Below are 21,093 nucleotides of genomic sequence, written 5' to 3'. Positions count from 1 at the left end.
TCCAGTAGAACTCACATCTACAGAGAAGAAATGCTTTGAGAGGTTGGTCATGGCTAGAATCAACTCCTGCCTCAGCAAGAACCTGGACCACTGCAATTTGCCTATTGCCACAGTAGGTCTATGGCAGACACAATCTCAATGGCTTTTCACACAGCCTTAGATCACCTGGACAATACAAACACCTATGTCAGGAACAAGAGAAAATCTGTCGATGCTGGAAATCCAAGCAACACACTCAAAATGCTGGAGGAACTCAGCCGGCCAGGCAGCATCTATGGAAAAGAATACAGTTGTTGTTTCAGGCTGAGACCTTTCAGCAGGACTGGAAAAGAAAAGATGTGGAGTCAGAGTTAAAAGGTGAAGGGAGGGGAGGGAGAAACACAAGGTGACAGGGGAAACCTATGTTAGGATGTTGTTCGTTTGACACCAACATTCCCACAGTCCTGATAGATAAATTACAGAACCGGGGGCTTTGTACCTCTCTCTGCAATTGGATTCTAGACTTCCTAACTAGAAAACCACAATCTGTGTGGATTGGTGATAATATCTCCTCCTCGCTGATGATCAACACTGGAACACCTCAGGAGTGTGTGCTTAGCCCACTGCTCTACTCTCTGTATACACGTGACTGTGTGGTTAGGCGTAGCTCAAATGCCATCTATAAACTTGCTGATAATAAAACCATTGTTGGTAGAATCTCAGGTAGTAACGAGATGGTGTACAGGAGTGAGATATGCCAACTAGTGGAGTGGTGCTGCAGCAACAACCTGGCACACAATGCCAGTAAGATGGAAGAGCTGATTGTGGACTTCAGGAAGGGTGAGATGAAGGAGCACATAGCAATCCTCATAGAGGGATCAGAAGTGGAGAGAGTGACCAACTTCAACTTCCTCATTGTCAAGATCTCTGAGGATCTAACCTGGTCCTAACATATCAATGTAGTTATAAAGAAGGTGAGACAGTGGCCATACTTTATTAGGAGTTTGAAGAGATTTGGCATGTCAGCAAAAACACTCAAAAACCTCGATAGTTGTACCGTGGAGAGCATTCTGATAGGCTGCATCACTCTCTGGTATGGAGGGGCTATTGCACAGGACCGGAAGAAGCTGTATAAGGTTGTAAATCTAGTCAGTTCCATCTTGGGCACTAGCATACAAAGTACCCAGGACATCTTCAGGGAGCGGTGTCTCAGAAAGGCAGCGTCCGTTATTAAAGACCTCCAGCACCCAGGGCATGCCTTTTTCTCACTGTTACCAATAGGTAGAAGATACAGAAGTCTGAAGGCACACACACAGCGATTCAGGAACAGCTTCTTCCCCTCTGCCATCCGATTCCTAAATGAATATTGAAGATTTGGACACTACCTCACTTTTTTTTTAATACACAGTATTTCTGTTTTTGCACATTTTTAATAATCTATTCAATATACATAATTCATTTACTTGCTTATTTATTATTATGTTTTATTTAATTTATTATTATTATTGATTTCTCTCTCTCTCTCTCTCTCTCTCTCTCTCTCTCTCTCTCTCTCTCTCACTCTGCTGGATTATGTATTGCATTGAACTGCTGCTGCTAAGTTAACAAATTTCATGTCAATGCCGGTGATAAAGAACCTGATTCTGATAAATGTACTGCGGAGATCATTGTGACAGACTGTATCACTGCCTTGTCTGGGAGCCTAATGCACAAGATCAAAAGAAGCTACAGAGAGTTGTAAAATTAATCAGCTCCATCTTGGGTACTAGCCTTCGTAGTATCCAAGATGCGGATTCTCAGAAAGATGGTGTCCTTCACCCAGGGTATGCTCATCGTTACCATCAGGAAGGAGCTACAGAAGCCTGAAGGCACACACTCAGCGATTCAGGAACAGCTTCTTCCCCTCTGCCATACAATTCCTACATTGACATTGAACCCATGAACACTACCTCACTTTTATTATTCCTGTTTTTGCACTATTTTTAATTTAACTATCTAATATGCATATATATACTTGGTGTAATTGATTTACTTACTTATTTTTTCCACTATATTATCATGTATTGCATTGTACTGCTGCCAATAAGTTAACAAATTTCATGACATATGCTGGTGAAATAAACCTGATTCTTATAAATGTAAGCTGGAGAAGACCTAACAATAAAATATAAAAATACTGAAGCACATCATAATTATAATTAATATTAGTGGAATAATTATAACATTACTATTACAATTAATAATAGTAGTAGAGGCAAAATTGTGTAAACGAAGGAGTATTGGAGTATAAAAGTTGCAACTTGCTATTTGCTAGAGAATGAAATCTTAGGAATGTAGAAGACAATGGTGTGTTAATAAGAGGAAGCTAAGAGATGTAAATTATGTAGTCTGAGTTTGCTATTTGCTATGCATGTACCCAATTTAGCAGGAGAATGAAATATTAAGAATGTAGAAGACAATGGTGGGTTAATGATAGGTAGCTAAGAGATGTAGATTAGAACATGATTAAGTCAATGGGTAGAAACAATAATGGCGGATGTACTTGTGATACGCAATTGTAGACCTATTGGATATGCTAATGCAACTAAACCAGGAGATTGCTATAAAACATGCTATGTCCACGGATCGGTGGGCAATCAGCGACTAGCTCAATGACTGTGTCAGCTTTGATTTGCAAATTAAAGTTTAACCCTTCTTGAAGAATCTTCTGCGTCTCCTGGTCATTTGTGGGGCACGAGAAACCATGACAGGAGCAGTTACTAGCAGTTGGGAAACAGCCTTTGTTTGCCCAGCGGAAGCTCAATATTCCAGACAAGCTGAGACAGAGATGCTGAGGCTGCAGATTGGGTAAAAATCAGCGCAACAGGAGATGGAGGTATAAACCATATCTCCCGTCTATTATATTATGGGGAATGTAAGATCGTTGGCAATAAAAATGGAGGAACTGGCAACAGTCATGAGGACGCAGAATGAATATCAGGAATGTAGTGTTATGTGTTTCACTGACACATGGTTACACAAGCAAATCCTGGATTCCAATGCTACTGTGAATGGGTTTACAACGATACAAGCAGACAGAGTTAATTTACAGTGCAGTAAGAGGAAGGGAGGTGGGCTTGCTGTGCTTGTGAACAACAGATGGTGTAACCCTGGTCACATTTCTGTAAAAGAACAAATCTGTAGTCCGGACATTGAATTGCTTGCTGTGAATTTGTGTCCTTTTTATCTGTCGTGTGAGTTCAGCCACTCCATATTGCTCATTAAACAAGAGAAAATCTGCAGATACTGGAAATCCAAGCAACACACACAAAATGCTGAAGGAACTCTGCAGACCAGGCAGCCTCTATGGAAAAGAACACAGGACCAAAAAAAAGTTACAGAGAGCTGTAAAGTTAGTTTGCTCCATCTTGGCCATTAGCGTCTGCAGTAACCAAGTCATCTTCAAGGACTGGTTCCTCAGAAAGTTGGTGTCCATTATTTAGGAACCCCATCACCCAGGACGTGTCCTCTTCTCATTATCACCATCAAAAAGGAGATGCAGAAACCCGAAGGCGCACACTTAGTGATTCAGGAATAGCTTCTTCCCCTCTGCCATCGGATTCCTAAATGGCCATTGAACCCATGAACACTACCTCACTTGTTTTTATATACAGCATTATTTCTGTTTTTGCTCTATTTTTAATCCAACCACAGCATTTAATATACATACATACTTACTGTAACTGATTTATTTTTTTTTCTTTCTATGCTATCATGTGATGCATTTTACTGCTGCTGCTAAGTTAACAAATTTCACAACATATGCTGGTGATAATAAACTTGATTCAGATTCTGATAAATGCAATAATCTCTCCTCTGCTGGAGGGATACAAATAATATATTGCATTTAACTCATAACAACATGATTTGACAGTAGGACTGTAGCACAGTTGAACTCAAGCCAAAACTGGTGTTTGAACTGGCTCAAGTTAGTTCTTCATGCACACTACCCTTGGTTGAGGCTTTCTGAGACAGAACATGGAACATAAACAGCACATCACAGGAACTGGTTATTTGGCCCAAAATGTTGTGCTAAACCAGTTAAAAAGCAAATCAATACACCCGACACTAATCCCTACTATCGACATCCTCCTTAAATCCATCTACCAATCCAAATGTGTTTTAAGAGGTTCTGATGTACTTCCTTGTAACACCATACCAGGCAGTGAATTCCAGGCATCCACCACTCTCTGAGTAAAAAACTTACCTCTCACATCCCCCTTTCACCTTCAATATAAGCCCTCTGGTGTTATTCATTTCAACTCTGGGAAACAGATACTCTCTATCTATGACCCTCATAACCTTGTAAACCTCTAACAGTCTTCCCTTAGCCTCTGGCACCCCAGAGAAAACATGTCAAGTTGATCTAGCCTCCCATGATAGCACGTGCCCTCTAAACCAGGCAGCATCCTGGAAAACCTCTTCTGCACCCTCTCCAATGCCTGGACATCCTTCCTATAGTGGGGCAATTGGAACGCTATATAATACTCCAGATGTAGCTGAACCAGAGTTTTATGAAGTTGCAATTTAACCTCTTGACATTTGAACTGAATTTCTCAACTAATAAAAGAATGTATTCATAAGCCTTCTTAACCACCTTATCGATCTGTATAACCACTTACAAGGAGCTATGAACTTGGATCCCAAGACCTTTATGCTCAGCAACAGTGTGAAGGGTCTTCCCCTCAGCAGTGTACTGTCAGCTTGCATTTGTCCTGCCAGATTGCAACAGTTCACATTTATCTGGGTTTAACTCCATTTACCATTTCTTTGCCCATTTCCACTACTGATCTATATCATTCTGTATTTTTTTGTCAGTCTTCACTTGATATCCACCAGTCCTAGTGTAATCCACAAACTTTCTAACCCATCCATCTATATTTTCACCTAGCTTATTTATATACATCAGAAACAGCAAAGGTCCCAGATCCCTGTGGAATATCACTAATTACAGACCTCCAGCTCAATTAAGTCCCTTTAATCACTATGTTCTACCTTCAATGCACAAGCCATTTCAGAATCTGAACAGCTGATTTGCCATGGACCCCATGCATCTTAATCGTCTGGATTAGCCTTCATGAGGGACTTTGTCAAACCCCTTACTATAATCAATGTAGACAACATCTTCTGCCTTACCCTTATCACTCTCTCGTCACCTTGTCAAAAAACTCAATCAAGTTGGTAAGGCTTGTCCTGCCACACACAAAGCCATGCTGGCTCTCCCTAATTAGGTCTCGTGTTTTCAAATACTCATATACTGTATCTTATGCCTAAGAATTTTTTCCAACAATTTCCCTACAACCGATGAGAGACTCACCGGTCTATAGTTCCCAGGATTTTCCCATGATCTCTTCTTGAATAGAGGTACAACATTAGGCACTCACTAGTCCTCTGGGACCTTGCCTGTGGCGAGAGAGGACATGAAGATATGGTCACTGGCCCAGCAATCTAGTTTCTTGTCTCTTTCAATAACCAGGGGTAAATTCCATAAAGTCCAGGGAACTTATCCACCTTAATACTCATTAGGAGACCCAATACTTCCTCCTCTTTGCCCTCTAAATGCCTTATCATATTTATACTCTCAGCACTGATCTCCTGGTTCTTTATATCCTCTCTCTTGGTAAATATTGAAGTAAAGTACTCATTAAGAGCCTCGATCACATTCTCTGCATCTAAATAAATGATCCCCCTTTATCCTTGAGTGGTCCCACCCTTTCCTGAGTTATCCTCTTGCTCTTGATGTATGTGTCGAATGTGTTGGGGTTCACCTGAATCTTACTTGTCAAGGTCCCTCCAGGCTTTCCTAATTTCCTTCTTTAGTTCTTTGCCGTCTCACTTATACTCCTCATATGCTTCATTTGATCCTAAATTCCAAAGCTTTACATATTTTTCATTTTTCTTCTTGACTAAATTCATCACCTCTTTAGATATCCAAGGTCCTCTTATCTTTCCATCCCCATCCTTCCTTCAAAATGGAACTTAACTTTTCTGTATTATGTGCAATTTATCTTTAAACACCTTTCACATGTTTGATGTGGACTTGCCAGAGAATAGCTGTTCCCAATTAACACTTCTTAGTTTCTGCCTAAACCCTCATAATTTGTCCTACTCCAATTTTAAACTCTCTCCCAGAGACTATACCCATCCGTATCAATAGCTATCCTGAAAGTTAAGAAGTTGTGGTCACAGTTCCCCAACCACTTATCCACTGAAAGGTCAGTCACCTGGCCAGGCTCATTACCCAACACCACATCCAGTAAGGCCTCTCCTTTTGTTGGAGCATCCACATATTGATTTCAGAAACCTTCCTGGATACACTTTACAAATTTTGCCCCATTTAAGCCCTTTGCACTAAGAAGATCCAGTTCATATTCTGGAAATTGAAGTCCTTCATGACAACAATCCCATTATCTTTACACAGTTCCTTAATCTGATTACATATTTGTTCCTCAATGTCCCAGTGGCTATATTTTTTTTTGGGGGGTGGGGGGGGTCTGTGGTAAAAGCGTACCAGTGTGATTGCACCCATCCTATTCCTGAGTTCTATCCAAAAGGACTGTGTCTGACCCCTCCATATGTGTCCCCTGAGTGCAACTGTGCAATTATCCCTGAATAGTAGTTCACTCCCTCTCCATCCCTTCTTTTAACTCCTCCTCTATCTTTCATAAAATATCAAAAACCTGGAACGTTAATTGCCCATTCCTGCCCCTCTCTCAACAAAGTTTCAGTAACAACATTATAGTTCATGTACTATGCGCTAAGTTTATCACCCTAGCATTAAAACATGCACACTTCAAATGATCTGACCCATCATACCTGGTATTTTGATTTTGTCTTTCAATACTTTTCCTTGACTTTATCTTCTGATGTAATCCTTCCCTCACTGACCTGGTGCTCCAGTTCCCAGCGTCCTGCAAACTCGTTTACACTCTCCCAAATAGCATCAGGAAAACTCCCGGCCTGGATATTGGTTCCCCTCCAGTTCAGGTACAACCCGTCCCTCTTGTGCAGGTCACCCCTTCCCCAGAAAAGGTTCCAGTGATCCAAGAACTTGAAGCCCTGTTCCGCTACATCATCTCCTCAGCCACTCATTCATCCATGCTATCACCCCTTTCCTACCTGCACTAGTCTGTGGCATTAGGAGAAACCTGGAGATGACTACCAGGAGGCCCATCTCTTCAGCCTCTTTCCTAACTCAATATACTCACTGTGTATGGCCTCTGCCCCTTTTCTGCCCATGTCATTGGTGCCAATATGCACCATAACCTCTGGCTGTTCTCCCTCCCCCTTGAAAATATCCTGCTGCCGCTCCGATACCTCTTGGACCCAGACACCCGAGAGACAATGCAATATCCGGGTGGCTCTTTTGTGGCCATAGAATCTCCTAACTACGAAGTCTCCTATAACTACTGCTCTGCCTGACTTTACCCTTCCCTGCTGTGCCACAGAGCCGGCCATAGTACCACCAGCCTAGCTGCTGCAGCCGTGATCCAATGGATCATTCCCCCAGCAGTATCTAAAGAGGTATACATATTGCTGAAGGGAATGGCTGCAGGGAAATCCTGCACTGACTTCTTAATCCCCTAACCCCTCCTGGTGGTCACAAGTCTACCTTCCGAAGCCTGTGCTCTGGGTGTGACCACCTCTTCAAAAGTCTCATCTATAATATCTTCAGCCTGAGTACATCCAGCTCCACTTCTAACTCCCTGACCCGGTCAGTCAGGAGCTGAAGCTGGGTGCACTTACTGTAGACATAGCCATCGGGAAAACTGTCAGGTATCCTGAATTCCCACGTCTGACAGGACGAGCATTCCATCCTGACTACTCTGTACTCAAAAAAAGGCTTACCTCTTCTTATCTGTACCTTCGTCTGTTCATGCCACAGTCTTCCCACTCTATGATTGGCACACTCGGACGATGGCTGCTCCACTTGAGCTTCCCCTTCCTTTTATTTGCAGCTGAGTTTAGGCCTCTGATGCCGACCCTTACCATGCCTGTGAAGACTGGAAAGACCAGCCTTACCCAAATCTGCTCCTGTTATATTTTCTATCCCGATTTCCATAGGCCTTTAACATCAACACTCTCACTTCCCTCACCTGAGCTGCCAAAAAAAGACTGGTTTTACCCGAGTCTGCACTTATATACTCAACTCCAAACTTCAGTAGGCCTCTGGCGCTGACACTTACCACGTCTGTGCAACCCGGAAAGACTGGCTGTGCCTGAATCTGTTCCTTTATTACTTACTCTCGGTAAGGCTCTGCCATCAACACTCACAATCCCTGCTCCTGAGCTGGCAAAGCAAGGAAAGATCTTTACTACAAAAGATGTCCTATTGTCTTCTTTATTAATTATTGTACTGCCCTGCACTTTTTTTTTGCACTTTATGTAGTCAATAGACAATAGGTGCAGAAGTAGACCATTCGGCCCTTCGAACCTGCACCGCCATTTTGAGATCATGGCTGATCAACTACTATCAATACCCAGTTCCTGCCTTGTCCCCATATCCCTTGATTCCCCTGTCCATAAGATACCTATCTAGCTCCTTCTTGAAAGCATCCAGAGAATTGTCCTCCACTACCTTCCGAGTCAGTGCATTCCAGACCCCCACAACTCTCTGGGAGAAGAAGTTTTTCCTTAAATCTGTCCTAAATGACCTAGCCCTTATTCTCAAACCATGCCCTCTGGTACTGGACTCTCCCAGCATCTGGAACATATTTCCTGCCTCTATCTTATATGTTTCAATCAGAACTCCTCTCAATCTCCTTAATTCCAGTGTGTACAAGCCCAGTCTCTCTAACCTCTCTGCGTAAGACAGTCCAGACATCCCATGAATTAACCTCATGAATCTACACTGCACTTCCTCTACAGCCAGGATGTCCTTCCTTAACCCTGGAGACCAAAACTGTACACAATACTCCAGGTGTAGTCTCACTAGGGCTCTGTACAAATGCAAGAGGATTTCCTTGCTCTTGTACTCAATTCCCTTTGTAATAAAGGCCAACGTTCCATTAGCCTTCTTCACTGCCTGCTGCACTTCTTCATTCACCTTCAGTGACTGATGAACAAGGACTCCTAGATCTCTTTGTATTTCTCCCTTACCTAACTCTACACCATTCAGATAATAATCTGCCTTCCTGTTCTTACTCCCAAAGTGGATAACCTCACAATTATTCACATTAAATGCCATCTGCCAAGTATCTGCCCACTCACCCAGCCTATCCAAGTCACCCTGAATTCTCCTAACATCGTCATCACATGTCACCCTGCCACCCAGCTTAGTATCATCAGCAAATTTGCTGATGTTATTTTCAATGCATTCATCCAAATCGTTGACATAAAATGTTAACAGCTGTGGTCCCAATACCAAGCCCTGTGGCACCCCACTAGTCACCACCTGCCATTCCGAGAAACACCCATTCACTGCTACCCTTTGCTTTCTATCTGCCAACTAGTTTTCTCTCCATGTCAATGTCTTTCCCCAATGCCATGAGCTTTGATTTTACCCACCAATCTCCTATGTGGGACCTTATCAAATGCCTTCTGAAAATCAAGGTACACTACATCCACTGGATCTCCCCCGTCCAATTTCCTGGTTACATCCTCGAAAAACTCCAACAGATTAGTCAAGCATGATTTACCCTTGGTAAATCCATGCTGGCTCAGCCCAATCCTATCACTGCTATCTAGATATGCCACTATTTCTTCCTTAATAATGGACTCTAGCATCTTCCCCACCACCGATGTCAGGCTGACAGGTCGATAGTTCTCTGTTTTCTCCCTCCCTCCTTTCTTAAAAAGTGGGATAACATTAGCCATTTTCCAATCCTCAGGAACTGATCCTGAATCTAAGGAACATTGGAAAATGATTACCAATGCATGCGCAATTTCCAGGACCACCTCCTTTAGTACCCTAGGATGCAGACCATCCAGACCTGGGGATTTGTCAGCCTTCAGTCCCATCAGTCTTCTCATCACCGTTTCCTTCCTAATGTTAATCTGTTTCATTTCCTCTGTTACCCTATGTCCTTGGCCAATCCATACATCTGGGAGATTGCTTGTGTCTTCCTTAGTGAAAACAGATCTAAAGTACTCATTAAATTCTTCTGCCATTTCTCTGTTTCCCATAACAAGCCTTGTGCAGGTCTGTAGTCTAGTGCAGTTTTTATGCAATGCGTTCAAGGATTTGGTTGTCTATATTAAAGAAAAGTTTTTTATGAACATTAGTTAGTCAAAGGAGTGTAGTGAATAAAGGAGATCCTCTTGAAAGTGGAGGGCATGAATGAATACTTTGTTGATTTTACCAGGAAAGAAGATGCTGCTCATGTAACAGTGAAGGTGGTTACAATAGTGTTGGATGGGATAAAAATAAAGTGTCAAATGCAACATGTATAAAACTTAGCGGTACCAAGGTAAAAGTTGCCCAATCAAAATTGAATGGATCCTTTGCTAAAGAGAGAAGAAAGGACTGTGTATTGTACCAGCAGCCTATGGTCGAAATGACAATAAACTTGACTTGATTTGATTTAAGACATAGGCAATTCAATCAGTTTAACAGCAGTGAATAGAAAGCCACATGCAGAACTCTCATGATTTCTCATTACTTCACTTAACTGTATACAACTCATTGCTGGTGATATAGAATATGGAGAAGTTATTCGCCTACGTGTGGGGTAGGAAATGTCACTGCTAGAATGACTGGGTTACCAAAATGTGAACCTTAAACTATTTTATTGCGATAGCGGTACAAACAAGTGTGTATGTTGAATGTATTGCACAGCTCAAAAGCCATTCAGCCCGACTTCAGTCTTATGGGATGCAGGTGGAGCTATCAAGGTGGAAATAGATTGGGTCAATGATAGGAAGCTCAGGGTGATGGTTGAAGGTCAATTCTCCAACTGGAGGCTTGTGGTAGTGGGCTGCCCCAGGGGCTTGTGTTGGGACCTGCGTTGCTCATTATTAATGTAAATAATTTGGATATGTAAATAACTTGCTATTCAAGTTTGCTGATGATACTGAATTGTGCTGACAGTGAAGCAGGATACAATGAATTGTAAAAACATCTTGATCAGATAAGGAGATAGGGTGAAAAATGGCAAATGGAATTCAATTTAGATAAGTGTGAGGTGATGCATTTTGGGCAATCAAACCATGGTAGAATTTATACAGTGGATGGTCAAGCACTGGTGAGTGTTGTGGAATAGAGACACCTTAGAGTCCAAATAGACAGAGTGGTGAAGAAGGAATTTAGCACGCTTCATCAATCAGGCATCGAGATTAGGAATAGGGACATTATGTAAGCTGTTAGTGATGCCACATTTGGAGTACAGTGTACAGTTTTGGTCATGTTGTCAAAGAAAATAAATTGTTAAACCGGAGAGGATGCAGAAGAGTTTAACCCCACTGGACCTTATTTCATGGAGGGTAGGAAAAGGCGGGGTGACTTTATAGAGGATTTCAAAATCATGAGGGTATGGATAGTCATTGACTTTTCCCCAGGGTTTGGGTCTCCCAAACTAAAGGACATAGATACAAATAAGAGGGTGGGTATTTAAAATAGGGGTAACTTATTTACAGTACACGAAGGATAAAAGTTCAAAGTATATTTATCACCAAAGTATGTATAAATTATACAATTTTGAGATTTGTCTGCTTACAGGCAGCCACAAAACAAGAAACCTGAAGGAACCCAATGAAAAAAAGACCAACACCCAATGCAGAGAGAGAGAGAGAGAGAGAGAGAAACACAAATTATGTGAACGATAAAAGCATGCAACAGCATTCAGTACGAAAGCGAGTCCATAGACCCAAATCCCGGAATAGGCCCACAGCCTCAGGTCATCATGTAGCAGGGCAAATCACCGTGAAGCTGACAGACAGAAAAGCCTGGAGCAGCCGGAGCAGGCCACAGCCTCAGTGCCAAGGAGAGCGGAGTGAACATTGTAGAGCAGCGAGCAGAACCGGTCTAACACCCTACCTTTTCAGTCCGTTTGGCCCAACATTTAAATTGCCCAAATGCAGTAATAGTCCCCCGTGTTAGAACATGGGTCCTGCCACATTGATACACAGGACCTTTCCAATTGCGCCCAGCACTCAGACCGATCCAAACTCATTATCGGTTCTCGGGCTCTGAAACTCCTCTGCCCCTTCACTCCACTCACTCTGACTCTATCTCAATCCACTCTGACCACTTCCCCTTGACCTCACTCCGATTTGCATCATGCCCACATGCCTCAAACCTCGGTTCATCTTCACCTTCGCTTGCGCCTTGATTGCGATGATTGTCTATCACAATTTTCCACAGAAAAGATGTTATTAATAAAGTACTCAGTTGTATTTTTATGCTATCTAAAACTCGACAGTTTAAGTATCTGAAATGATCTACCAAAGAAAGTGGTCTAGACAGGTTCAATTTCAATAAATAAGAGACATTTGGAAGGGTTGAGAGTGGGAAAGGGTTTGGAGGTTTATGGGCTGAGCACGGGCAACTGGGGTTAGCAGGGCGGATTCTGCTGTCAGCATGGACCAGTGAGCTGAAAGGCCTGTTTCCGTGCTGTATTGCTCTAGGGCTGCATGTACCAGGTGCTCCTCTTCCATAGCTTTCATCTCAGCCTTCTAAGATTTTTCTTGTATGTATGTATATTCCTTTAAATTCGTGCTATTTTGCTATTTGCCACAAATAATTCTTCTGATAGAATATAAAGCAAACTAACTACTCTCTGGATAAAGGAGTTACTCTTGAATACTCTCCTTAGTATATTAATTTCCGTCTCAATTAATTTCCATCAGTCGTTCCCCAACCACCCCCAGTTTCTAAATTTAACTTGTATTAAATTGTCTGTTCCTGTGGAGCTTTTTCCATGAACTTTAACTGGCTTTAAAAAAAGGTTAAACATCATGAAGAGTTCATTCATGAAACTGGAAACTGGCATGCATATTTATTGTGCTATCTACAGAAAATGGAATATTTCAGAAGCCAAAGTATATTTCCTTGAAGTTGGACATATATAGCTTTACTCTAGTTTCAAATACTGATGTTTATAGCAGGTCTTACCAATTTCCTGTTTTACACAAACAAAACTATAACAAATAAAGAATTTGCCAATAAGTTAAAGTAAGAAATTCACTAACAGTACAACACCATATGTGTAAGATTATATTACAACATATACCAGTAGATTAAAATTAGGTATTGAGAATACATGGAATTCATCCATTTAAAATAGTTGTCTCTACCTGTATATTAACATACCCTTCTTCCTAGGTATTAATTCAGAATTGAAGGTTACTTGTCTCCACTCCAGTTTGGTCAATTCTTTAGTGGCGGAAGAGGCCACTATGGGAGCTGTAGATTCTTCTGCTGAGAAGGCATGTTGTGCCTAACAATGAGGGCGGATGGGTAATCTGTCTTCAACTGTTTACACAAGGCTTCTCTGTGCTCCCAATGCATTGCCTCGGGGTTCAGATTCAGAATCAGGTTTATTATCACCAGCATGTCTTGTGAAACGTGTTGTGAAATTCTTAATACCATTCTGAAAGCTCCTACTCTACTTTGAGAGACATTAGTCAGAGCTTCCCAGGAATAAGAGAGGATGTTGCATCTTTTCCAGAAAGTTTTTAGTACCTGCTTGAATCATTTTCTTGAATCATTTTCTCTGTCCACACAGTAATTTCTTGCCATTACAGAAATCAGATTAGAATAAATTTTTGAGAAGTCTGGTGTAGGAAATGTGAGCAATTCAATCTCTCTGGTTCTGATGATTGAGTATAACCAGAACTTCAGAACCAGCCAAGTTTGGAGGATCGTCATACTGGTGATATTTTTCCAATGCCCCAAGAAGCCTGCTGTAGGCATTCTAGATCTCAAAAGCAGGCATAGACCAACAAGCTTTTTTAATGCCATTTGTATTAAACCCTTTTTGAAAAGCATGCTTAAGCTTTATTCTTTGCCAGTGTGCCTGACAACAGTTTGGAGGTTGGTTGTTTCTTCCAGCCAATGGCAATTCAGTACTGAGCCATCAATGAACATTCACTTAAATTTCTGCTTGATGAAACACCTGCTATGGATATTTCCCTGGAATGACCAGTCCACTCACTGAAAAAGCTACAAATGAACTGTAGATTATAGGACAGCATGTGAGAGAGAAAAGAGGCATGCATGCTGGAATTTCTTATCTATCCAGAATTTGAAGAGGTACACTCTAATTTATATTTCACCAATGCAGGTTACGTATTATCAAAGCAGGTCACATTTCCAAAAAGCAATTCTAGTTGAAACCAGTGACTTCTTGTGTCTTCAAATATGGCCTCATGCATTCTCTTTCTGGACTGTCATTCAAATCAAAGATCTCATTCAGTTGATGCCATTGTGATGTACTCACAATCCAGTGTTCACTGCAGTCTTTGGGGCCAAATTTTGATGCCCCAAGTCTCAGAAGCATATAAATCAGAGATTTATATGGCTATTTGGTAGACCGTAAATACTGTGCTAGGTCTGAGGGTTTGATTTTCAAACACCTTTTCCCTCAGTCAACCAAAGGCACTGGAGAAACACCACCAACATTGGCTTCACAAAGTGCTCCAAATTTTCCAAAAGGATATGCTCACCAAGCCCAAACTCCCCGATACTGAAACCTCATTCCGCTTAGTGATTCAGTTGGGTATGTGAATGATGTAGAGTGCCCAAATCTAGATTGCTGAAATAGGAAAATGAGATAAACCTTGCCACAGCCAAGTCTGAGCTCTGCTATTACCAAGCAGACAGAGAAAATGTTTAAATGATGCTCTCAAAACCCTTGACCATTCCTACACAACCACAAAGTCACCAACTGAGCCAACCTCCCGTACTCTGCCCACACTTTGGTAAATCAGACCACCTGGCTGTGTTCCTTTTTCTTGCATGCAAATAGAAGCTGAAGTGTAAAGAAAGTCATACAGGGCTGATCTGAGGAAACAGATGAGTTTCTACATGACTGTTTTAAGTCAGTAGACTGGTCCCTGTTTAAGGACTCAGCACTCAGACTGGATGAGTACGTCACCACTGTCACAAACGTTAACAGCAAATGTGTAGAGGACTGTGTGCCAAAGAGGACAACCTTGCTGGAAACCATGGATGAACAAGGAGATCCAGTTCCTACTAAAGTCCAGGTCAGCAGCATTCAAATCAGCTGACCTGATGGTAATAAGATATCAAGATGAAGACTCCATAAAGCAGTTACCAATACCAGTCCAAAATAGAGTCCTAGACCATCTGTCAGTTGTGGCAGGACTATGAATCGAAGTTGGGCAACATTGCCAGCAATGTTAACCTGCATTCAATGCATGTTTTGAACAGGAGAATGAGATATCACAACACAACACAATTTACCTGAACCCACAGTCAAGCAGTACTGTGCAAAAGTAGTAGGCACACATGTGTACCTATAACTTTAGTACAGTACTGTATTCACAGACCTAAGATTACTCTTCTAGAGAATGAATCTGTGGATAGTGTCACTGGCTTTGTCCTTAGATCCTGTGCAAAACAGCTGGCAGAAGTACATTTTTAACCTCTCCCTGCTACAATCGGAGGCTCCCAGCCTCTTTAAGATGACTATTGTCATTCTAAGAAAACAAAAATTACCTTATTGACTACCACGGTCAGATCAGCCATGATCTTATTGAATAACGGAGCAGGCTCAATGGGCCAGATGCCCTACTCCTGCTCCTATTTTTTAATGTTTTTATGTGCAACCAAGTAGCTCTGACATCCACCATCAAGAAGTGTTTCGAGAGTCTGGTCATGGAATACATTAATTCAGTGCTGTTATGGGCTACAGTTCCAACTTCAATACTATAATTACGAGCAAACTCATCTCCAAACTCCTGAACCTGGGTCTCAACACCTTCCTTGACAAATGGATCATTGACTTCCTGACAAATAGACCATAATCAGTAAGAATAAGTAGGAACACCTCCTTCAAGATTATCCTGAACACTGGTGCCCCACAAGGCTACATTCTCAGCCCTCTACTCTACTCCCAAACTCTGGGCAGGTTTTGCTCTAACTCCATCTGCGAGTTTGCAGATGATATCACCATACTGGGCCATATCTCAAATACTTAGCGTACAGGCATGTAAAAGAGAAGCCTGTGACATGGGGTTATGATAACTCCCTCAGTGTCCGAGTTGTGACTGACTAAAACTGAACCACGTAGAAACTGTAACTGGGAAATGTAAAAGTCTTCATTCACACAGCAGCCTTCAGGAGGGAGATTCCCAGAGAGTCCAACAGAATCTCAAAGAGAATCTCTCTCTCCTGACACAACGATTTATACTTCTTACACAAAGCCAATTAAGACTTTCAGTACAGTTACAATTAGTTTCAATCGGCGTAATCATCTATTTAACTTTATCATTTTGAATATAGCTACTTTCTCCATAATTGTAATAATTTATTCTGCATTCTGTTGTTGTTTTACTTTCTGCAAAGAAGCAAAAATTGGATCTTTCGGTATCACAGGTGAGTAAAGGTAACTACAGAGGCATGAGTGAGGAGCTAACCAATATTGATTAGAAGGAGGCATGATGGCAGGTCAACAATGTCTGGAGTTCCTGGGAGTAAACTGGAAGACACAGAAGCAAGTGTCATCACTGTTACTAAGGAGAAGGTGCTTGGGAAGCTGAAAGCTCTGAAGGTAGATAAGTCAATTGGACCAGATGGACTACACACTAGTGTTCTGAAAGAGGTAGCTGAAGGGACTATTGAGGCATTCATGTTGATATTTCAAGAATCACTAGATTCTGGAATGCTTCCAGAGGACTGGAAAATCACAAGTAACACTCCACTCTAAGAAGAAATGAAGGCAAAATATGGGAGATTATAGACCAGTTGGCCTAATTTCAGGGCTTGGAAAGATGTTAGAGTCTATTATTAAGGATGCATATTTGGTGAACTTGAAAGCACATGATAAAATAAGCAGACAATAGCATAGTTTCCATAAGGGGAAATCTTGCCTGACAAATTCATTGGTTAGGGAAATAGACAGGAGGTTCTGTAGATGATAACAAGATTCCAGATGGTATGTTAACTCCCAGGTGCCAGGTTCAGGGATATTTTGGATTGAGTCCATGACATTCTTAAGGGGGAGGGGGAGGCAGCTGGAGGTTATGGTCCCATCAGTATCAATGACATAGGCAGGAAATGTAATGAGGACCTGCAAAGTGAATTCAGGAAGTTAGGTGCTAAGTTAAAGGACTGGAGCTCCAGGATTGTGAACTCAGGATTTCTATCTGTCCCACGTGCTAGAGAGGCTAGAAACAGGAAGATAATACAAATTAAGATGTAGCCAGGGATATATTGCATGGGAAGGGCTTCAGATTTTTGGATCATTCTGGGAATGTGGGACCTGTACAAATGGAACAGTTTGCACCTGAACTGGTGCGAAACCAATATCCTTATTGGAAGGTTTGCTAGTGGTTTGCTGAGGGTTTTAACCTAAAGTTGTAGGAGGATGGGAACCAGAGTTCCAGAGCAGTTAGTGGAGTGCTTGTGGGGAAAGCAGATGTTAAAAAAGACAGGAATCAAATGGTTGAGTATGGTGGCACTAGTGTTCAGAGTTGTGTCTACTTCAGTGCAAGGAGTATTGTAGGTAAGGCAAATGCAATCTTAGTATTCATTTTGAGAAGACTAGAATATAAAAACAAGGATACAAAGCTGTGGATTTATAAGGCATTGGTCAGACCACATTTTGAGTATTGAGAGCAGTTTTGGTCCTCATAGATCAGAATCAGAAACAGAATCAGAATCAGGTTTATTATCACCAGCATGTGATGTGAAATTTGTTAACTTAGCAGCAGCAGCAGTTCAATGCAATACATAATCTAGCAGAGAGAAAAATAATAAATAAAATAAAAGTAATGCTCTGTCCCAGAAGGCAGTGGAGGCCAAGTCTCTGGATGCATTTAAGAGAGAGTTAGATAGAGCTCTTATAGATAGCAGGGTCAAGGGATATGGGGAGAGGGCAGGAACGGGGTACTGATTGTGTATGATTAGCCATGATTACAGTGAATGGCGGTGCTGGCTAGAAGGGCTGAATGGCCTACTCCTGCACCTACTGTCTATTATCTATAATAATAATAATAATAATAATAATAAATTAACAAATCAATTATGCATATTGAATAGATTTTAAAATTTTGCAAAAACAAAAATACTGTATATTTTTTAAAAAGGGAGGTAGTGTCCAGAGATTCAATGTTCATTTAAGAATCGGATGGCGGAAGGGAAGAAGCTGTTCCTGAATTCCTGAGTGTGTGCCTTCAGGCTTCTGTACCTCCGACCTGATGGTAACAGTGAGAAAAGGGCATGCCCTGGGTGCTGGAGGTCTTTAATAATGGACGCGACCTTTCTGAGGCACCAATCCCTGAAGATGTCCTGGGTACTTTGTAGGCTAGTGCCCAAGATCAGATCTAAGATGTGATGTGCTGGCATTTGTGAGGGTCCAGAGCTTTATAAGAAAGATCCTGGGAATGAAAGTGTTAATATATGAAGAGTGTTTGATGGCTCAGGGCCTACACTCACTGAAGTACACAAGAATGAGGGTAATTTAATTAATTTTACTGAATATTGAAAGGCCTGGATAGAGCAGACATGAAGAAGGTGTTTCAATTAGTGGAAGAGGCTAGTACCAGAGGGCAGTGCCTCAGAATAGATGATGTCCCTTTTGAACAGAGATGAAGAGAAATTTCTTTAGACACAGGGTAGTGAATCTGTGGAATTCATTGCCACTGTTGGCAGTGGAGCCCAAGTCCCTGCATATATTTAAAGCAGAGTTTGTTAAGTTTCTGAATAATAAGGGAATCAAAGATTCTGAGGAAAAGGCAGGAGAATGGGGTTGAAAGTGAGAATATATCAGGCATGACTGAAGGACAGAGCACCCTCCTATATTATAGGGCCTTCATGTACTGTTGTAATAAATTGATCTGTATGGGCAGTATGCAAGACGAGTTTTTCCACTGTTCCTCAGTATATGTGGCAACAATAAATCACTGTACCAAAGCCTCCTTAAACATGTAGCATTCTGACTGATTCCATAAGACCATAAAACTATTCCCCCCCACTTCTTGACTGACTCCCTGAACCACTGTGCCTGCTTCTCCTGCTTCTCCTTCCTACTTTCCCTCATCTCATTCTCACAGGGAGTAACCACCTCAGAACTATTGGGCAAACTCATGGGCTGAAGCCTCTCCAGCACTATCTCTTGGATACCCTGACCTGTCTCACTCATATTCACACCCTCTTGTCCCTCACCACCAACTAAATTTGAAGTCATTAATCTAATGGGTGAGACTGCCTCCTGAAATACAGTGTCTAGGTAATTTTCTCCCTCCCTTCAGCATTGTAGCATTTGAAACACATCAACTTTGAGTCTGAGTTCCTTGAACTACCAGCACTTGCTACAGATATAGTCATAAGTAATCAAGTCCCACATCATGCAACTATAACACATTTCCTGGTCTTGTATCCCTACTTTATTTCATTTGTAGTAATTTGATATCTTCTTAGTTAACTACAATAAAAGAAAACCTTACCTGGTCTTACCTATGCCTCTTGAGCTTCCAGGACCTTGGCTTCAGCCTCTTCTTGCCAAAACCCTCTCGAGCCAAAGCCCCAGTTCCCCATTCTAGTCCTGTCCACTCAATCCTCACTTTTTTTTATTGCCCAAGTGAAACTTACACACAAAGAGACTGGCTCTTTTCTGTGGTTCCTGCTCTCACATGGTTCTTCATACTCAAAGCTCATGCAAATCCCTGGCCTATGACTACTCAAAGTGAAAAAACAGCATTTGGATTGGCGCCTGTAAGTGTTAAAGAATTATGGTGTGATGATGAGCAGAGCATTATTATGTCGCAACTTTAAATTGCTGGTTAGACCACATTTAGTGTATTGTGTGCAGCTCTGATCATCTCAATGAAGGAACAATTTGGTTGTTCTGGAGAGAGTTCAGAGGACATTTGCAAGGATTGGAGGCCTTTAATTATGGGGAGTGATTGGCAATGCAGGGTTTGTTTCCCTGGGATAATGGAGGCTGAGAATTCACCCAATAGAGGTACATAAACATAAGCATAGATAGAGTATGCCTCTTTTAAATTTATATTCCTCAATTGCAGAGATTCAGCAGCTTCTTACCAAGCTGGGTGGTACAGAATCAAAAAGAGGACAGCTTAGATTTAATCTAAGAGAAAGGAGTTTTAAAGGGTGCTTGAGGAGAATGCTTTTTTGACATAGAAAGCTACTCGGGAGCTGTTGCCTGGGGAGGTGGTCGATTCAGATGCAGTTACAACATTTAAGAGACAGTTAGATAGACACTTAATTTGGCAAGACAGAAGGACACACACATGGTGTGAGAAAAAAAGAAAGCAGTGTAAATGGGCAGAAAGAGTGGTATGGATGTGGTGAGCTGACAACTCTAGGAATTTATGACTATCTGACTCCGGTGCAGAAGTGATAGAGTGAGACAGCTAACACCTCCTTACCCTCCAGCTACCTCCTGTGGGAGAAATGGAGCTTCCTGCAGGCCTCCTCAGTCAGCTTTGAACCAAATCAAAAGCAAATTATTCTTGATCCTGAGGGATGGTTAACGGGCAGATGATGACTAATCCATTATAATCAAAGAGGGATGATTCATACTCCTTTCTCTTGGTGTAAAGGATGAGACAGAACAGACACTGGGTTCAGCTGACACTGCAAGCTTCCCTAGGTCATTAAACTGCACTTATGCTGCCATTCGAGTGCCCGTTGACAATCCAGAGCTATTCATTAATTTCAAAGGATTTGATTAATTCATTGCGCACCCTATGGACAATCATGAGAACAACCTCCTCATAGTCAATAGAAACTATCCTTCCAGCTCACAGAACTCCTAAAGTAGTCACACATACCCAAGTGACAAACAATTGTGCTGAATGAATTGGAGAAGATGAGAACAATATTCTGTCTGAAATTCACTATAGGAACCAAGCCTGCACATGGAACTTGGTAGAAACCAGGCAAGGCTCCTCAAACTAGAATGACTTTATCATGTATCGCACTACAAA

General features: G+C 41.7%; 1 long non-coding RNA gene across 1 annotated transcript in view; it reads right to left on the bottom strand.

Annotated features, from left to right (window-relative positions):
• The window catches only part of LOC132395704 (uncharacterized), a 34,388-nt gene extending 13,813 nt beyond the window's left edge, over positions 1–20,575 (bottom strand). The window contains exon 1 of the long non-coding RNA XR_009512719.1: positions 20,533–20,575. This is a non-coding gene — a long non-coding RNA (uncharacterized LOC132395704). The remainder of the gene's footprint in view (positions 1–20,532) is intronic.
• Between the last annotated feature and the right edge of the window lie 518 nt (positions 20,576–21,093).

The sequence above is a fragment of the Hypanus sabinus genome, chromosome 6 (genome assembly GCF_030144855.1).
Source record: "Hypanus sabinus isolate sHypSab1 chromosome 6, sHypSab1.hap1, whole genome shotgun sequence".
In the NCBI taxonomy this organism is placed as follows: domain Eukaryota; kingdom Metazoa; phylum Chordata; class Chondrichthyes; order Myliobatiformes; family Dasyatidae; genus Hypanus; species Hypanus sabinus.
Note: the sequence above shows the minus strand (reverse complement) of the source record. Positions and strands in the feature narration are given on the sequence as shown.